The sequence below is a fragment of the Salmo salar genome, chromosome 13 (assembly GCF_965601325.2).
Source record: "Salmo salar chromosome 13, fSalSal1, whole genome shotgun sequence".
In the NCBI taxonomy this organism is placed as follows: domain Eukaryota; kingdom Metazoa; phylum Chordata; class Actinopteri; order Salmoniformes; family Salmonidae; genus Salmo; species Salmo salar.
Genome location: NC_138303.1, coordinates 95549050 through 95564627, shown reverse-complemented (window position 1 = coordinate 95564627; position 15578 = coordinate 95549050).

The following is a 15578-nucleotide window of genomic DNA, read 5'->3' as shown; positions in this document are numbered from 1 at the left end:
TGGTTCAGTAACACAGCTATAAATTCCTTAGTGATTCAATGTTCTTATTTCATTTGGAGCTAATCACAGACAAACTGAATTCCTGCACCTGAATACTTATACACCATTGGAAAGAAGACTGAAACACTTTGCAGATGTTCCTTGACCACCCATATAGGCATTTGAAGCTGAACACCAACCTATCCATCGCCAAAAATGAAGAACAAAACTGAAAAGAAGACTGGAATATAGAGAATCTAAAGAGGTAGATCGTTTTGGCCTTACAGGAGTTGGGATCTTAAACAATTAATTAGGATGCTAATTGTTTCCCATAGTCTCTCTAGCAGGAAAACAAACTGAAATAAACTTCAATATCAGTATCCTATGGAGTGATTTAAACATATACAGTTGAAATCTGAAGTTTACATACACTTAGGTGCACTCCACAAATGTCTTGTTAACAAACTATAGTTTTGGCAAGTCGGTTAGAACATCTATTTTGTGCATGACACAAGTAATTTTTCCAACAATTGTTTACAGACAGATTATTTCACTTATAATTCACTGTATCACAATTCCAGTGGGTCAGAAGTTTACATACACTAAGTTGACTGTGCCTATAAAAAGCTTGGAAAATTCCAGAAAATTATGTCATGGCTTTAGAAGCTTCTGATAGGCTAATTGACATCATTTGAGTCAATTGGAGTTGTACCTGTGGATGTATTTCAAGGCCTACCTTCAAACTCAGTGCCTCTTTGCTTGACATCATGGGAAAATCAAAAGAAATCAGCCTAGACTTAAGAAAAACAATTGTAGGCCTCCACAAGTCTCATTCATCCATGGGAGCAATTTCCAAACAACTGAAGGTACCACATTCATCTGTACAAACAATAGTATGCAAGTAGAACACCATGGGACTACGCAGCCATCATACCGCTCAGGAAGGAGGCGCATTCTGTCTCCTAGAGATGAACGTACTTTGGTGCGAAAAGTGCAAATCAATCCCAGAAAAACAGCAAAGGACCTTGTGAAGATGTTGGAGGAAACCGGTACAAAAGTATCTATATCCACAGTAAAACGAGTCCTATATCGACATAACCTGAAAGGCCGCTCAGCAAGGAAGAAGCCACTGCTCCAAAACCGCCATAAAAAAGCCAGACTACGGTTTGCAACTGCACATGGGGACAAAGATGGTACTTTTTGGATAAATGTCCTCTGGTCTGATGAAACAAAAATAGAACTGTTTGGCCATAATGACCATCATTATGTTTGTAGGAAAAAGGGGGAGGCTTGCAAGCCGAAGAACACCATCCCAACCGTGAAGCACGAGGGTGGCAGCATCACGTTGTGGGGGTGCTTTGCTGCAGGAGGGACTGGTACACTTCACAAAATAGATGGCATCTGACACCCACAGGTCCTGTAAATAAAATAAAAAATCTATACCGATCTGATTCGGTTCCGAGGTGGATCAGATCATGAACCAGATTCGACCCAAAATATATAAGAGATGAGGGAGAATCGGATCCAAATTGGGTCAGGTCTGTATCAGACCCAAATGGATCTGAAAGATTAAAAATGCAGCTTTATTGCAATGCAAGCCATCAGAATTGTTTTGACTTGTCTGGCAGGCAGTGACCTAAGACAGGGAATTTTTACTAGGATTAAATGTCAGGAATTGTGAAAAACGGACTTTAAATGTATTTGGCTAAGGTGTATGTAAACTTCCGACATCAACTGTAACTTCACCCAGTTTTGCACAGGCTCTTATACGGCACCTTTTATGCAGTTGTGCAAGTCTTCCTTCTTACCACACGGTGACACCAATGTCTTGCTGCATAATCAAGGCCGCCATAAAAAAAAAAAATCACCTGTCTTATTTAGGCCATACACTAGCATATCAATTTCAAGTTCATGCATGCTCACTATTCCTTTAGCAGGCACTCCCAACAACAGAAAACAGTTAAATAACATAAAAATTAAGCCTGGGTACATCGAAAGACAATTGCTATGACACAGTCATAGGGATATAATCAACTGGTTTGTTATCTGTACATTCCAAATCGCTCACACCCAAAAGTCCTTAGCGTTATAATAGTATTCTATTGCTGTTTGTGTCAAGGAGCATAGATCCACACAATGCCCTCCTTATCTGACTGAGGGAAACCCCAGGGAGGGGCCACACCTTTGGACCACAGGTGGGGCTGACAGATGAGGTCAGTGTTAAGTGCTGAGAATAAGGCAAGACTAATTCACACCACATAAGGTAAACCAGGTAAAGTCATAGACAACCATCAGTCAATGGGATTCTGCTTGTATCTTTCAATGGACTTTGTGTTCGACAGTGCCTCATGACAGTGCCTCGTGAAGTTGTCCATAAAAACAAAATGCTCACCATTTTCTATTTCTGTTTTCTATTGTATAGTAAATATATGAAATGACAATCACAACAAATCCTTGCAAAGGAAGAAGGACCTGAACTTGAACAGATGGTTGAAAAACTCCCTGCTTGACTTTCTTGACTTTTGCATTTGTATTTATTATGCACTACCGTTCAAAAGTTTGGGGTTACTTAGAAATGTCCTTGTTTTTTAAAGAAAAGCACATTTTTGGTCCATTACAATAACACAAAATGTATCAGAAATACAGTGTTGACATTGTTAATGTTGTAAATGACTATTGTACCTGGAAACGGCTGATTTTTATGGAATATCTACATAGGCGTACAGAGGCCCATTATCAGCAACCATCACTCCTTTGTTCCAATGGCATGTTGTGTTAGCTAATCCAAGTTTATCATTTTAAAAGGCTAATTGATCGTTAGAAAACCCTTTTGCAATTATGTTAGCACAGCTGAAAACTGTTGTCCTGATTAAAGAAGCAATAAAACTGGTCTTCTTTAGACAAGTTGAGTATGTGGAGCATCAGCATTTGTGTGTTTGATTACAGGCTCAAAATGGCCAGAAACAAAAAACTATCTTCTGAAACACGTCAGTCTATTCTTGTTCTGAGAAATGAAGACTATACCATGCGAGAAATTGTCAAGAAACTGAAGATCTCGTACAACGCTGTCTACTACTCCCTTCACAGAACAGTGCAAACTGACTCTAACCAGAATGGAAAGAGGAGTGGGAGGCCCCGGTGCACAACTGAGCAAGAGGACAAGTACATTAGAGTGTATAGTTTGAGAAACAGACACCTCACAAGTCCTCAACTGGCAGCTTCATTAAATAGTACCCGCAAAACACCAGTCTCAACGTCAACAGTAAAGAGGCGACTCTGGGATGCTGGTCTTCAGAGTTCCTTTGTCCAGTGTCTGTGTTATTTTTGCCCATCTTAATCTTTTCTTTTTATTGGCCAGTCTGAGATATGGCTTTTTCTTTGCAACTCTGCCTAGAAGGCCAGCATCCCGGAGTCGCCTCTTCACTGTTGACGTTGAGACTGGTGTTTTGTGGTTACTAAGTCCCTCTTTGTGGCACCTGACCACACAACTGAACAGTAGTCCAGGTGTGACAAAACTAGGGCCTGTAGGACCTGCCTTGTTGATAGTGCTGTTAAGAAGGCAGAGCAGCACTTTATTATAGACATACTTCTCCCCATCTTAGCTACTGTTGTGTCAATATGTTTTGACCATGGCTGTTTACAATCCAGGGTTTCTCCAAGCAGTTTAGTCACCTCAACTTGATCAATTTCCACATTATTCATTACAAGATTTAGTTGAGGTTTAGGGTTTAGTGAATAATTTGTCCCAAATACAATGCTTTTAGTTTTTGAAATATTTAGGACTAACTTATTCCTTGCCACCCATTCTGAAACTAACTGTAGCTCTTTGTTAAGCGTTGCAGTAATTTTAGTCGCTGTAGTAGCTGACGGGTATAGTGTTGAGTCATCCTCATACATAGACACACTGGCTTTACTCACACTGGCTTTAGCCAGGCATGTCGTTTGTAAGATTGGAAAAAGTAAGGGGCCTAGACAGCTGCCCTGGGGAATTCCTGATTCCACCTGGATTATGACAGACAGCTCTCTTTTGACAGGTCAACAACAGGACATGTTGTTGATGTCTTCACTGCTCCAGAAGGGCCTGTACAGGTGAGCTCTGTACATGTGAGAGTGAAATACAGTACAGCACTTTCTCAGCTCCGGACCATGGGGTGTGGGAGTAATTGTATTGAATACTTTCTTCCCACCCCATGGATTAACTCTGTGTGAGTAATTTCTGATGTCATTAGTCGATGCCATTATATAACTCCTTTAGCAGTGGATGGGGAGATGGATGGAGCATGGTGGAGTGGAGTCCCCCACTTTTTGGAAACAGAGAACACAACTTCTGTCACGGCTGTCGTAGGATGAAGCGGACCAAAGTGCAGCGTGATTATCGTTCCACATTTTTATTGAACTGTGAAACTATGCAATACATATAAATAAACTGAATAACAAAACAACAAACCGTGACGCAGACGTGAAACATACACTAACTCAAAGACAATCTCCCACAAACCCAGGTGGGAAAAACACCTACTTAAGTATGATCTCCAATTAGAGACAACGAGGATCAGCTTCCTCTAATGGGAGATCATCCCAAACAAAACCCAACATAGAAATACAAAACTAGAACATAACAACATAGAAAAACTAAACTAGAAAACCCCCGTCACCCCCTGACCTATTCTACCATAGAAAATAACAGCTTTCTATGGTCAGGACGTGACAACTTCAACACATGACAAATGGCTTTTAATTTTTTTAATTATTTTACCTTTATTTAATTAGGCAAGTCAGTTAAGAACAAATTCTTATTTTCAATGATGGCCTAGGAACAGTGGGTTAACTGCCTTGTTCGGGGGCAGAACGACAGATTTTAACCTTGTCGGCTCGGGGATTCAATTTTGCAACCTTTCTGTTACTAGTCCAACGCTCTAACCACTAGGCTACCTACCGCCCAACCCTGGCTTCCAATTTAATTAGAAATTCAGATTAAATTCTTGAATTCTCTCATAAAGTGGATAATTTACATTGAATTCAATTCAAATTTCAACAATCTTCAAGTTATGGAATTAAAATTAGACTGTTTGGGCTGAATGAATTGTAATTGAATTGTAAAAAATATATATATTTGGAATTGAGTTGGAATTCAGTATTTGTACATTTCCCAACTCATGGAATGAATGCCCTTATCAAAAAATGGATTGCAGGATTTGTTTGAAAACATTTCTACTTGTATTTCTATATTTCCATATAGCGCTGACATGATCAGCATGAAAGTTTGAGGGAATAGAATTCGAATTTGTGGAATTGTTGGGGATAATATTAAATTGGGAATTGAATTATTGGAATTTACCTAACGTGGGAATTGAGAGGAATTGAAATATCTCAGAATTCAAAGACTGACCTGGAATTTGAATTGAATTATAGGGAATTTACCGGGAGAGAGAATTGAATTTATGGAATTAAACTCATCCCTGCTTGAGGCCACTAGGGATCATAGATAATAACCCTTTTCTTACTACAAAGAAAATTGGTCAGCATGGCCTTGCAGTCAAACTGTGGGCCCCCGACACAGACTAACACTAATACCCTATTCTCACTATGAGATATGAAGCAATCTGAGGAGCGGGGTGGCGAAAGATAATTCTACCTTTCAATTCACATTACATCCTTACCTTATCTTTCATTGTGGCTGGCAACGCAACATTCTTGGTCCGGAGCTCAAATTGACAGTAAATATCACAGTAGCCACTAACCAGTAAGCACAACCTACTTAACAATGACAGAGACTTTTCTTCTAAAACATATTACAATATTGAATAATGCAACCAAAACATATTACACTTTTGATTAATGCAATAATTCACAAGCATGTATGTGCAGACAATTAAAGTGTTTATTTTCCTGTCTGTAGGCTGCACTCATTACATTTTAGCTTCAAGACAAAAGCACAGTTGTTATAACAGCATGTTGCTTCATCAAGTAACGTCACCCTATCAAAAATGAACAATTAACTCTCTCACACGAATATACAGTGCATTTGGAAAGTATTCAGACCCCTTCACTTTTTCCATATTTTGATATGTTACAGCCTTATTCCAAAATTGATTAAATTGTTTATTTTCCTCATCAATCTAAACACAATATCCCACGATGACAAATCAAAAACAGGTTTTTAGACATTTTAGACAAAACTGAAATATCAGACCCTTTACTCAGTGCTTTGTTGAAACACCTTTGACAACGATTACAGCCTCAAGTCTTCTTGGGTATGACGCTACAAGCTTTTCACACCTGTATTTGTAGAATTTCTCCCATTCTTCTCTGCAGAACCTCTCAAGCTCTGTCAGGTTGGATAGGGAGCGTCACTGCACAGCTATTTTCAGGTCTCTCCAGAGATGTTAGTTTAGGTTGAAGTCCGAGCTCTGTCTGGGCCACACACATTCAGAGACTTGTCCTGAAGCCACTTATGAGCTGTCTTGGCTGTGTGCTTAGGGTCGTTGTCCTTCACCACAGTCTGAGAGCTTGAGCGCCCTGGAACAGGTTTTCATCAAGAATCTCTGTACTTTTCTCCGTTCATCTTTCCATCGATCCTGACTAGTCTCCCTGTCCCTGCCGCTGAAATACATCCCCACAGCATGATGCAACCACCGTGCTTCACCGTAGGGATGGTGCTAGGTTTCCTCCAAACGTGACACTTACCATTCAGGCCAAAAAGTTCAATCTTGGTTTCATCAGACCAGAGAATCTTGTTTCTCATGGTCTGAGAGTCCTTGAGGTGCCTTTTGGCAAACTCCAAGTGGGCAGTCATGTGCCTTTTACTGAGGAGTGGCCACTCTATCATAAAGGCCTGATTGGTGAGGTGCTGTGGAGATGGTGGTCCTTCTGGAAGGTTCTCCCATCTCCACAGAGGAACTCTGGAGCTCTGACAGAGAGACCATCAGGTTCTAGGTCACCTCCCTGACCAAGGCCCTTCTCCCCGATTGCTCAGTTTGGCCGGGCGGCCAGCTCTGGGAAGAGTCTTGGTGGTTTCAAACTTCTTCCATTTAAGAATGATGGAAGCCACTGTGTTCTTGGGGATCTTCAATGCTGCAGACATTTTTTGGTACCCTTTCCCAGATCTGTTCCTCGACACAATCCTGTCTCGGAGCTCTACGGACAATTCCTTAGACCTCATGGCTTGGTTTTTGCTCTGACATGAGGTCGACTGTGGGACCTTATATAGACAGGTGCGTGTCTTTCCAAATGATGTCCAATCAATTTAATTTACCACAGGTGGACTCCAATCAAGTTGTAGGAACATCTCAAGGATGATCAATGGAAACAGGATGCACCCGAGCTCAATTTCGAGTCTCTTTGCAAAGGGTCTGAATACTTATGTCAATAAGGTATTTCTGTTTTTTTATTTGTAATAAATTTGCAAACATTTCCAAAAACGGGGTATTGTGTGTAGATTTATGAGGGAAAAAATGTATTTAATACATTTTAGAATTAGGCTGTAACGTAGCAAAATGTGGAAAAAGTCAAGGGGTCTGAATACTGAATGCACTGTAAAAGTACAGTAGGCCTACCTTACAACATTACAACAAACCGGCCTCATTTTTATCAATATCATGCAAATCATTACATGTGGTAAATGCAAATTACGACCGAAAACGTGGGTATATGTAAATTCACGAGCCCATATCATAGTCCATAGCCTATAAAAGTTTTTTTTATAACTTTTGAAAAAAATGGTATTACTATGTCATACGCTACAACTAGGGTCCAGAGTTGGTTAGGTTAGCCTACTACCAGATTAGGAAAAACTCTGGGCCCAAAGAAAACAATTCCCCCCCACCACTCTAGGACATATCCTATTTGTATGATCTACATTTGGCATGTTTTGGTGGTGGGGATTGACTTCCATAGTTTTACGTGGCACAGTGCAGCCGACAGCTACTGCGAAAATTTCAGAAAGTAACAAGTAAAAACTCAATAAAACAAGCCTCAACCATACATTTCAGCTGTTTCAAAAACATTGTTCTGCTATTACCATTTATACTGTAAGAGTGTTGCCTCAACGAAACAATTCTGTTTACACTGCCGTTGTCAGGCGGTGGTTAACTGGTGCAGTGAATCAGGCGCAGGAGAGCAGAAATGAGTGTACAAGGTATTTCATTCCACGACAGCACCAGTATACAGACAATACTCAAAGTGCGGAGAAATACCGGTCACTAGAAAATAACGGCCGTAAATACATAACCCGGCAAACATAACCAGCCGACAAGTACCGCCATAAACAATCAATAAACACGCACACTAACGTGTGGGAAACATAGGGTTAAATAATGAACATGTAATTGGGGAATAGAAACCAGGTGTGTAGAAAACAAAGACAAAACAAATGGAAAATGAAAAGTGGATCAGCGATGGCTAAAAGACCGGTGACGTCGACTGCCGAACGCCGCCCGAACAAGGAGAGGAACCGACTTCGGCGGAAGTCGTGACAGCCGTGCTTCAAGGGGGGCAACAGTCCGCCACGAGTCGTGCGAGACGTAGCAAGTACGCAAGTTTGCATTTTGAGTAATATGTTTAGTCAATAGTATTTTTTAGGAAAATTCTAATAAGCGTGAAGAGGCTCAAAATCACCTAAGATACCAGCATGAGTTGGCTTTGTTTGCTTTTAAGTCTGTTAGATCTTCTAACGTACACATTGAGCATCACAAAGAGGATAAGCCTTAGTGACTGTCTTGCTCTCCTAGACAGTGCTGGTCTGCCCAGCCTGGATTCTCCTGCCAAGGCATTGTGTGTGACTGGCAAACTAATGACACTCTTCAGCTATTGGCAGCCCCACTTTTCATTTTAATAGTGCAAAGGTATTTAGGCCTGGACTTGATTTTGTCTGGACTGGAACTTTGAAGAATAAACAATGAATGCAAGGCTTCCTTGTAGATTCAATAGTAATTGGTGGTGGTGGTGATGGGGGCAGGGCCCCCTGAAATGTGCCCCTCATTGAATTTGCTAGTTTGGCCAAATCTACAGGACTGGCTACAGGCATTTTACCTCTACTGTTATCATGCAGGTCATGAAACGTCAATTAACACTTGAATTCGATACATGAAAGATATGTGTCAGCATTGTGCAGATTTTGACATCCCACAGAATAATTTGTGCATTTTTGGATCTCTAAAAAACATATTCTCCATTGGAGTAAATTTCCATTCATTCATTAATCTGTCAGTTTGGTGCCAGTTTTATTTGTAAGTGGATATGTGGCCTGATTTCAGGGGTATAATTCACTAATTATACTCTACTTCACAGGGGAATACATTTTCGTTGCAGTGAGGTCACCCACTACTGCACAAGTTACAGTTTTTTCAACTAACTATAATTGACTTTCTTGTGTCAGTTACTCTGTGGATTTACTTTGAACTATAATAATAGTTCCCAATGAGCTGTTTTGCATCATATTAAAACAGGGGTTTTCAACATAGGGGTGTCGCAGAGGTACTGCAAAAATGTATTTTAAAAAACGTGACTATCGCTAGCAACAACATAATACACACATTTTGAACTACATACCTACAGTAGAAAATAGGATATCTTCATTCATAATATCAACTCCTAATATTGAGCAAATTACACTCACTGGAGTATCTGACATAGACCTTGGCCATGACCCCACTGTCCGAGGGTTTCTCAGGGAGAGTTGGGATATGCAAAAAACACATTCCAATTCACACATGCGTATTAATACATACGTTTCATGGGCTACCCAAAACGCTGCATGCATAGACGCGGTAGATGAGCTGGAATCCTGGTGAGACTGAGACGAAGAGAAAATCAACTGGCACTCCTCTCCATTCCATTGGCAAATGTCCAGTCATTGAGAATCAGATGGATGAGCTTCGTTCGAGAGTCTCCTAGATGACAGACTTGAAAAGCTGCAATATTGTATGCCTTCCAGAGACGTGGCTGGATGACACTCTGGGCTCAATTTTCAGCTGGCTTTAAGGCGGCGCTAGTATCAAATGCACGTTAATTTGCAATTTCGTCATGTAAAAACTGGCGCAGTGGCATTTTCCAGCCGTAACGCCAGGTTCGGCAATTTATCTGTCTTATATCTGCTCGCTTGCGCTCAGATGCGCGGGGTGGAAATATTTTAGGCGTGTCCTTAAAAATATGATCCAAAGTGCTAATTTCAGGCAGCGCTGATAGGGTTAAGACCAATCAAAAACAGGTTTTAGCGGTAATGCCGTTGGTTATGGCATTAATTTTCACAGCGTAAAAGCAGCCTATCCAGCAGTGATGCACACTGCCCATATGCCCATGGAATAAGAGTAGCCTAATGTGCTTTTGGTGCCTGTATACTTTGTATTTAGAAGCACAAAAAGCTATAACAGTTTTTTTCACATTTCATTCTATTTGATTAAAAACCAAGCATAGCCTCCCTTATTTTGTCTGCTCAATGCAATGGCGAAGTAGTCAAGACTGTCGATAAAGGGTTTGGCTCCTGAGACCGTTTGAAAATAAATCTTAATCACCAAAGCTTTATTAAAATATCAAGTTTGAGAGGAGTGAAACAGAGCTGACATTACCTTTTTATCTATGCATTGTAGGCTGGCCCACATGATTTTAGCCATGCAGGTCCCGTTTTGGGCGTACGTAAACCCCCCTCCATAATGTAGGCTACGTGTCCATGCCCATCATGAAACGAGAGATGAGAACCTCTGTAAATAAGGTGAGCCTCATATTTAGAAGTTATCTGTAACCTGTAAAAAGTGCTTGTTTTCCGTTTCATATGTTTTAAACACAAGCCCTCCCTTAGCCCTAGTATAGCGAAGGCTGGTTCAACAGCAATGCGTGTCTTTTTTATCCTGGCGTTTTTATGATATCATTTCATTTTACATGTATTTATTGTTGTTTTTGTTTTTATAAACTGATAGCTTTTTTTTCGTAAAATGTTATTACACGTTCCTGGTATTATGGTGACAACGTCCGTAGAACGCTTGCAATGCAACTTCAGGCAATGCGATCAGTTTTTAATGGTTCCATAAGACATAGGCCTATTTGGGAGCTGTGTAAAGGTGAGTTGGCATTCTCCTTTCTATTTATATTGAATCTTTGTCCAGCTACTGTGAAAAGTTTGGATGTCGTAAAAACCTCCATAGTCTGCATTGTTTTAATATATGCCCATGGGGGAGAAATGATGGTGCCTGTAAATGTGACATAGCCTATTTAAAATAAGTTGTTTTGTTTAGAATTTTATTAGAACTATTCATTCTCTTTTTAGTCCTTATCAATAATTAATTTAATCTTGCTTATTGACAATGTTTGTGTGAGGATCGACGCTGGAGAAGAGAAGCAGGTACAGGGAGAACGTTTAATAAACAACGGCAGAAAATAACGAGATCAATACTGACACGGGGAACAACTGAGGAGCAGACAAATATAGAGGGGGTAATCAACAAGGTAATGGAGTCCAGGTGAGTCCAATATTACGTAGCTGCATGTAATGATGGTGACAGGTGTGCGTAATGAAGGGCAGGCTGGCGCCAGAGAGGGGGAGAGGTGTGACAGTTTGGCATGTCCATGCTCAGTCATAATGCAATTTACAGTAGGCCTAGCAAATCAAATCAAATTTATTTATATAGCCCTTCGTACATCAGCTGATATCTCAAAGTGCTGTACAGAAACCCAGCCTAAAACCCCAAACAGCAAGCAATGCATGTGAAAGAAGCACGGTGGCTAGGAAAAACTCCCTAGGAAAAACTCCCTAGAAAGGCCAAAAACCTAGGAAGAAACCTAGAGAGGAACCAGGCTATGAGGGGTGGCCAGTCCTCTTCTGGCTGTGCCGGGTGGATATTATAACAGAACATGGTCAAGATCTTAAAATGTTCATAAATGACCAGCATGGTCAAATAATAATAATCATAGTAGTTGTCGGGGGTGCAACAAGCACGTCCGGTGAACAGGTCAGGGTTCCATAGCCGCAGGCAGAACAGTTGAAACTGGAGCAGCAGCATGGCCTGGGGACAGCAAGGAGTCATCATGCCAGGTAGTCCTGAGGCATGGTCCTAGGGCTCAGGTCCTCCGAGAGAGAGAGAGAAAGAAAGAGAGAAAGAGAGAATTAGAGAGAGCATATTTAAATTCACACAGGACACCGGATAAGACAAGAGAAATACTCCAGATGTAACAGACTGACCCTAGCCCCCCGACACATAAACTACTGCAGCGTAAATACTGGAGGCTGAGACAGGAGGGATCAGAAGACACTGTAGCCCCATCCGATGATACCCCTGGACAGGGCCAAACAGGCAGGATATAACCCCACCCACTTTGCCAAAGCACAGCCCCCACACCACTAGAGGGATGTCTCCAACCACCAACTTACCGTCCTAAGACAAGGCCGAGTATAGCCCACAAAGATCTCCGCCACGGCACAACCCAAGGGGGGGGGGGCGCCAACCCAGACAGGAAGACCACGTCAGTGACTCAACCCACTCAAGTGACGCACCCCTCCCATGGACGGCATGGAAGAACACCAGTAAGCCAGTGACTCAGCCCCTGTAATAGGGTTAGAGGCAGAGAATCCCAGTGGAGAGAGGGGAACCGGCAAGGCAGAGACAGCAAGGGCGGTTCGTTGCTCCAGCCTTTCCGTTCACCTTCACACTCCTGGGCCAGACTATACTTAATCATAGGACCTACTGAAGAGATAAGTCTTCAGTAAAGACTTAAAGGTTGAGACTGAGTCTGCGTCTCTCACATGGGTAGGCAGACCATTCCATAAAAATGGAGCTCTATAGGAGAAAGCCCTACCTCCAGCCGTTTGCTTAGAAATTCTTGGGACAATGAGGAGGCCTGCGTCTTGTGACCGTAGCGTACGTGTAGGTATGTACGGCAGGACCAAATCGGAAAGATAGGTAGGAGCAAGCCCATGTAATGCTTTGTAGGTTAGCAGTAAAACCTTGAAATCAGCCCTTGCCTTAACAGGAAGCCAGTGTAGGGAGGCTAGCACTGGAGTAATATGATCACATTTTTTGGTTCTAGTCAGGATTCTAGCAGCCGTATTTAGCACTAACTGAAGTTTATTTAGTGCTTTATCCGGGTAGCCAGAAAGTAGAGCATTGCAGTAGTCCAGCCTAGAAGTAACAAAAGCATGGATTAATTTTTCTGCATCATTTTTGGACAGAAAGTTTCTGATTTTTGCAATGTTACGTAGATGGAAAAAAGCTGTCCTTGAAACAGTCTTGATATGTTCTTCAAAAGAGAGATCAGGGTCCAGAGTAACGCCGAGGTCCTTCACAGTTTTATTTGAGACGACTGTACAACCATCCAGATTAATTGTCAGATTCAACAGAAGATCTCTTTGTTTCTTGGGACCTAGAACAAGCATCTCTGTTTTGTCCGAGTTTAAAAGTAGAAAGTTTGCAGCCATCCACTTCCTTATGTCTCAAACACAGGCTTCTAGCGAGGGCAATTTTGGGGCTTCACCATGTTTCATTGAAATGTCGTCCGCATAGCAGTGAAATTTAACATTATGTTTTTGAATGACATCCCCAAGAGGTCAAATATATAGTGAAAACAATAGTGGTCCTAAAACGGAACCTTGAGGAACACCGAAATGTACAATTGATTTGTCAGAGGACAAACCATTCACAGAGACAAACTGATATCTTTCCGACAGATAAGATCTAAACCAGGCCAGAACTTGTCCATGTAGACCAATTTGGGTTTCCAATCTCTCCAAAAGAATGCGGTGATCGATGGTATCAAAAGCAGCACTAAGATCTAGGAGCACGAGGACAGATGCAGAGCCACGGTCTGATGTCATTAAAAGGTCATTTACCACCTTCACAAGTGCAGTCTCAGTGCTATGATGGGGTCTACCTGAACCCTTCTCCCTTGTGCAAATACAGCTGTGTCAATTCCAAGCTCATTTGCGCAGAAAAGAGTGAGGACCCAGTTGAAATAATGTTGCAAGTTCGCTATAGCTAGACAGAGAGAGAGGCAGACAGGCGGAAGATATATTTTAATGCTATTGCCTGAACCAACTGCGATGCGTAGCAAATGTGATGCAGAGGATATTTATTTTCATCAGGATATTTTATTCTTCAAATGTAATTTCGGATCTGGACGGTATTTCACACATTTTCAGACATATCCCAGGTCCGTGGCTACAAAGCGTGATCCGACCCAGGATCTGAGGGTCAACTACAGAATTTCGGATGCAACCTGTTCAGATACTGAGTCGGATCTCGGGTAATCGGGTTCAGGTATATCAGTGAAGACATTTACGCTGCACATTGATCTGGTACTGGTACTTCCTGTATATATTCGGCGCACGTAACGTATAAAATGTAATTTGATTTGACAGAAACAAAGAACAAATCATAGTCTTGTTTAGATTGTGTTGGGAGCCATGTCTTTGTATGTACCCCATCAGCCTTTAACCCAAACCAGCAGCATACCACCTTGCATCCCACTGCTAGCTTACCCCTGAAGTTAAGCAGGGTTGGTTCTGGATGGGAGACCAGATGCTGCTGGATGTGGTGTAGGAGGCACTCTTTCCTAAGGTAAAAAAAAATGTCCCAGGGCAGTGATTGGGAACATTTCCTTGTGTAGGGTGCTGTCTTTTGGATGGGATGTTGAACGCGTGTCCTGACTCTCCGTGGTCACTAAAGATCCCATGGCACTTATTGTAAGAATACGGGTATTAACCCTGGTGTCCTGGCTAAATTCCAAATCTGGCCACCTAATCACCCCCAGCTTCCAATTGGCTCATTCATCCTCCCTCTGACCTGTAACTATTCCCTACGTTGTTGCTGTAAATGACAATGTGTTCTTAGTCAACTTACCTGGTTAAATAAAAAACATGTGTATGGAGTTGTTAGCTCCTCATTGAGTTTTCCTTGTGGACTGCCAATGCGTGTCCCAGAGAAGGCCACTACCACAGTAACCACACACATTCTGCTTGACCAACTTGGCTCTGTGTGTTTGATGAATTCTAGAGAGTTGTAGAGGTGATTTTACTATTGATCTCAATATCAGATAAAGATTTACTGGGCATTTGAAATGGTGCATTGTTGTCGAACATCAAACATATTTGTTTTGTGAAACACTCAGAATGATCTTTCAATACTTCAAAGTATCTTGGAACTAATGCTGATCTTACGGTACCAGACACTGACAGTCAGATCCAGGGCTTCCTTCACCAGCAACATCACTGCTGCTGATGATGAAAGGTCCTGTTTGTCAGGACTGTGGGAGAGGTTACACTGAAGCAGAGGGGGAGAGCCCTACCACCTTGGGCCGAGGTTACACTGAAGCAAAGGGAGAGAGTCCTACCACCTTGGGTTGAGGTTACACTGAAGCAGAGGGAGACAGCCCTACCACATTGGGCCGAGGTTACACTGAAGCAGAGGGAGAGAGTCCCACCACCTTGGGCTGAGGTTACACTGAAGCAGAGGGAGAGAGTCCCACCACCTTGGGTACTTACACTGAAGCAGAGGGAGAGAGTCCTACCACCTTGGGCTGAGGTTACACTGAAGCAGAGGGAGAGAGCCCTACCACATTGGGCTGACGTTACACTAAAGCAGAGGGAGAGTGCCCTACCACATTGGGCTGACGTT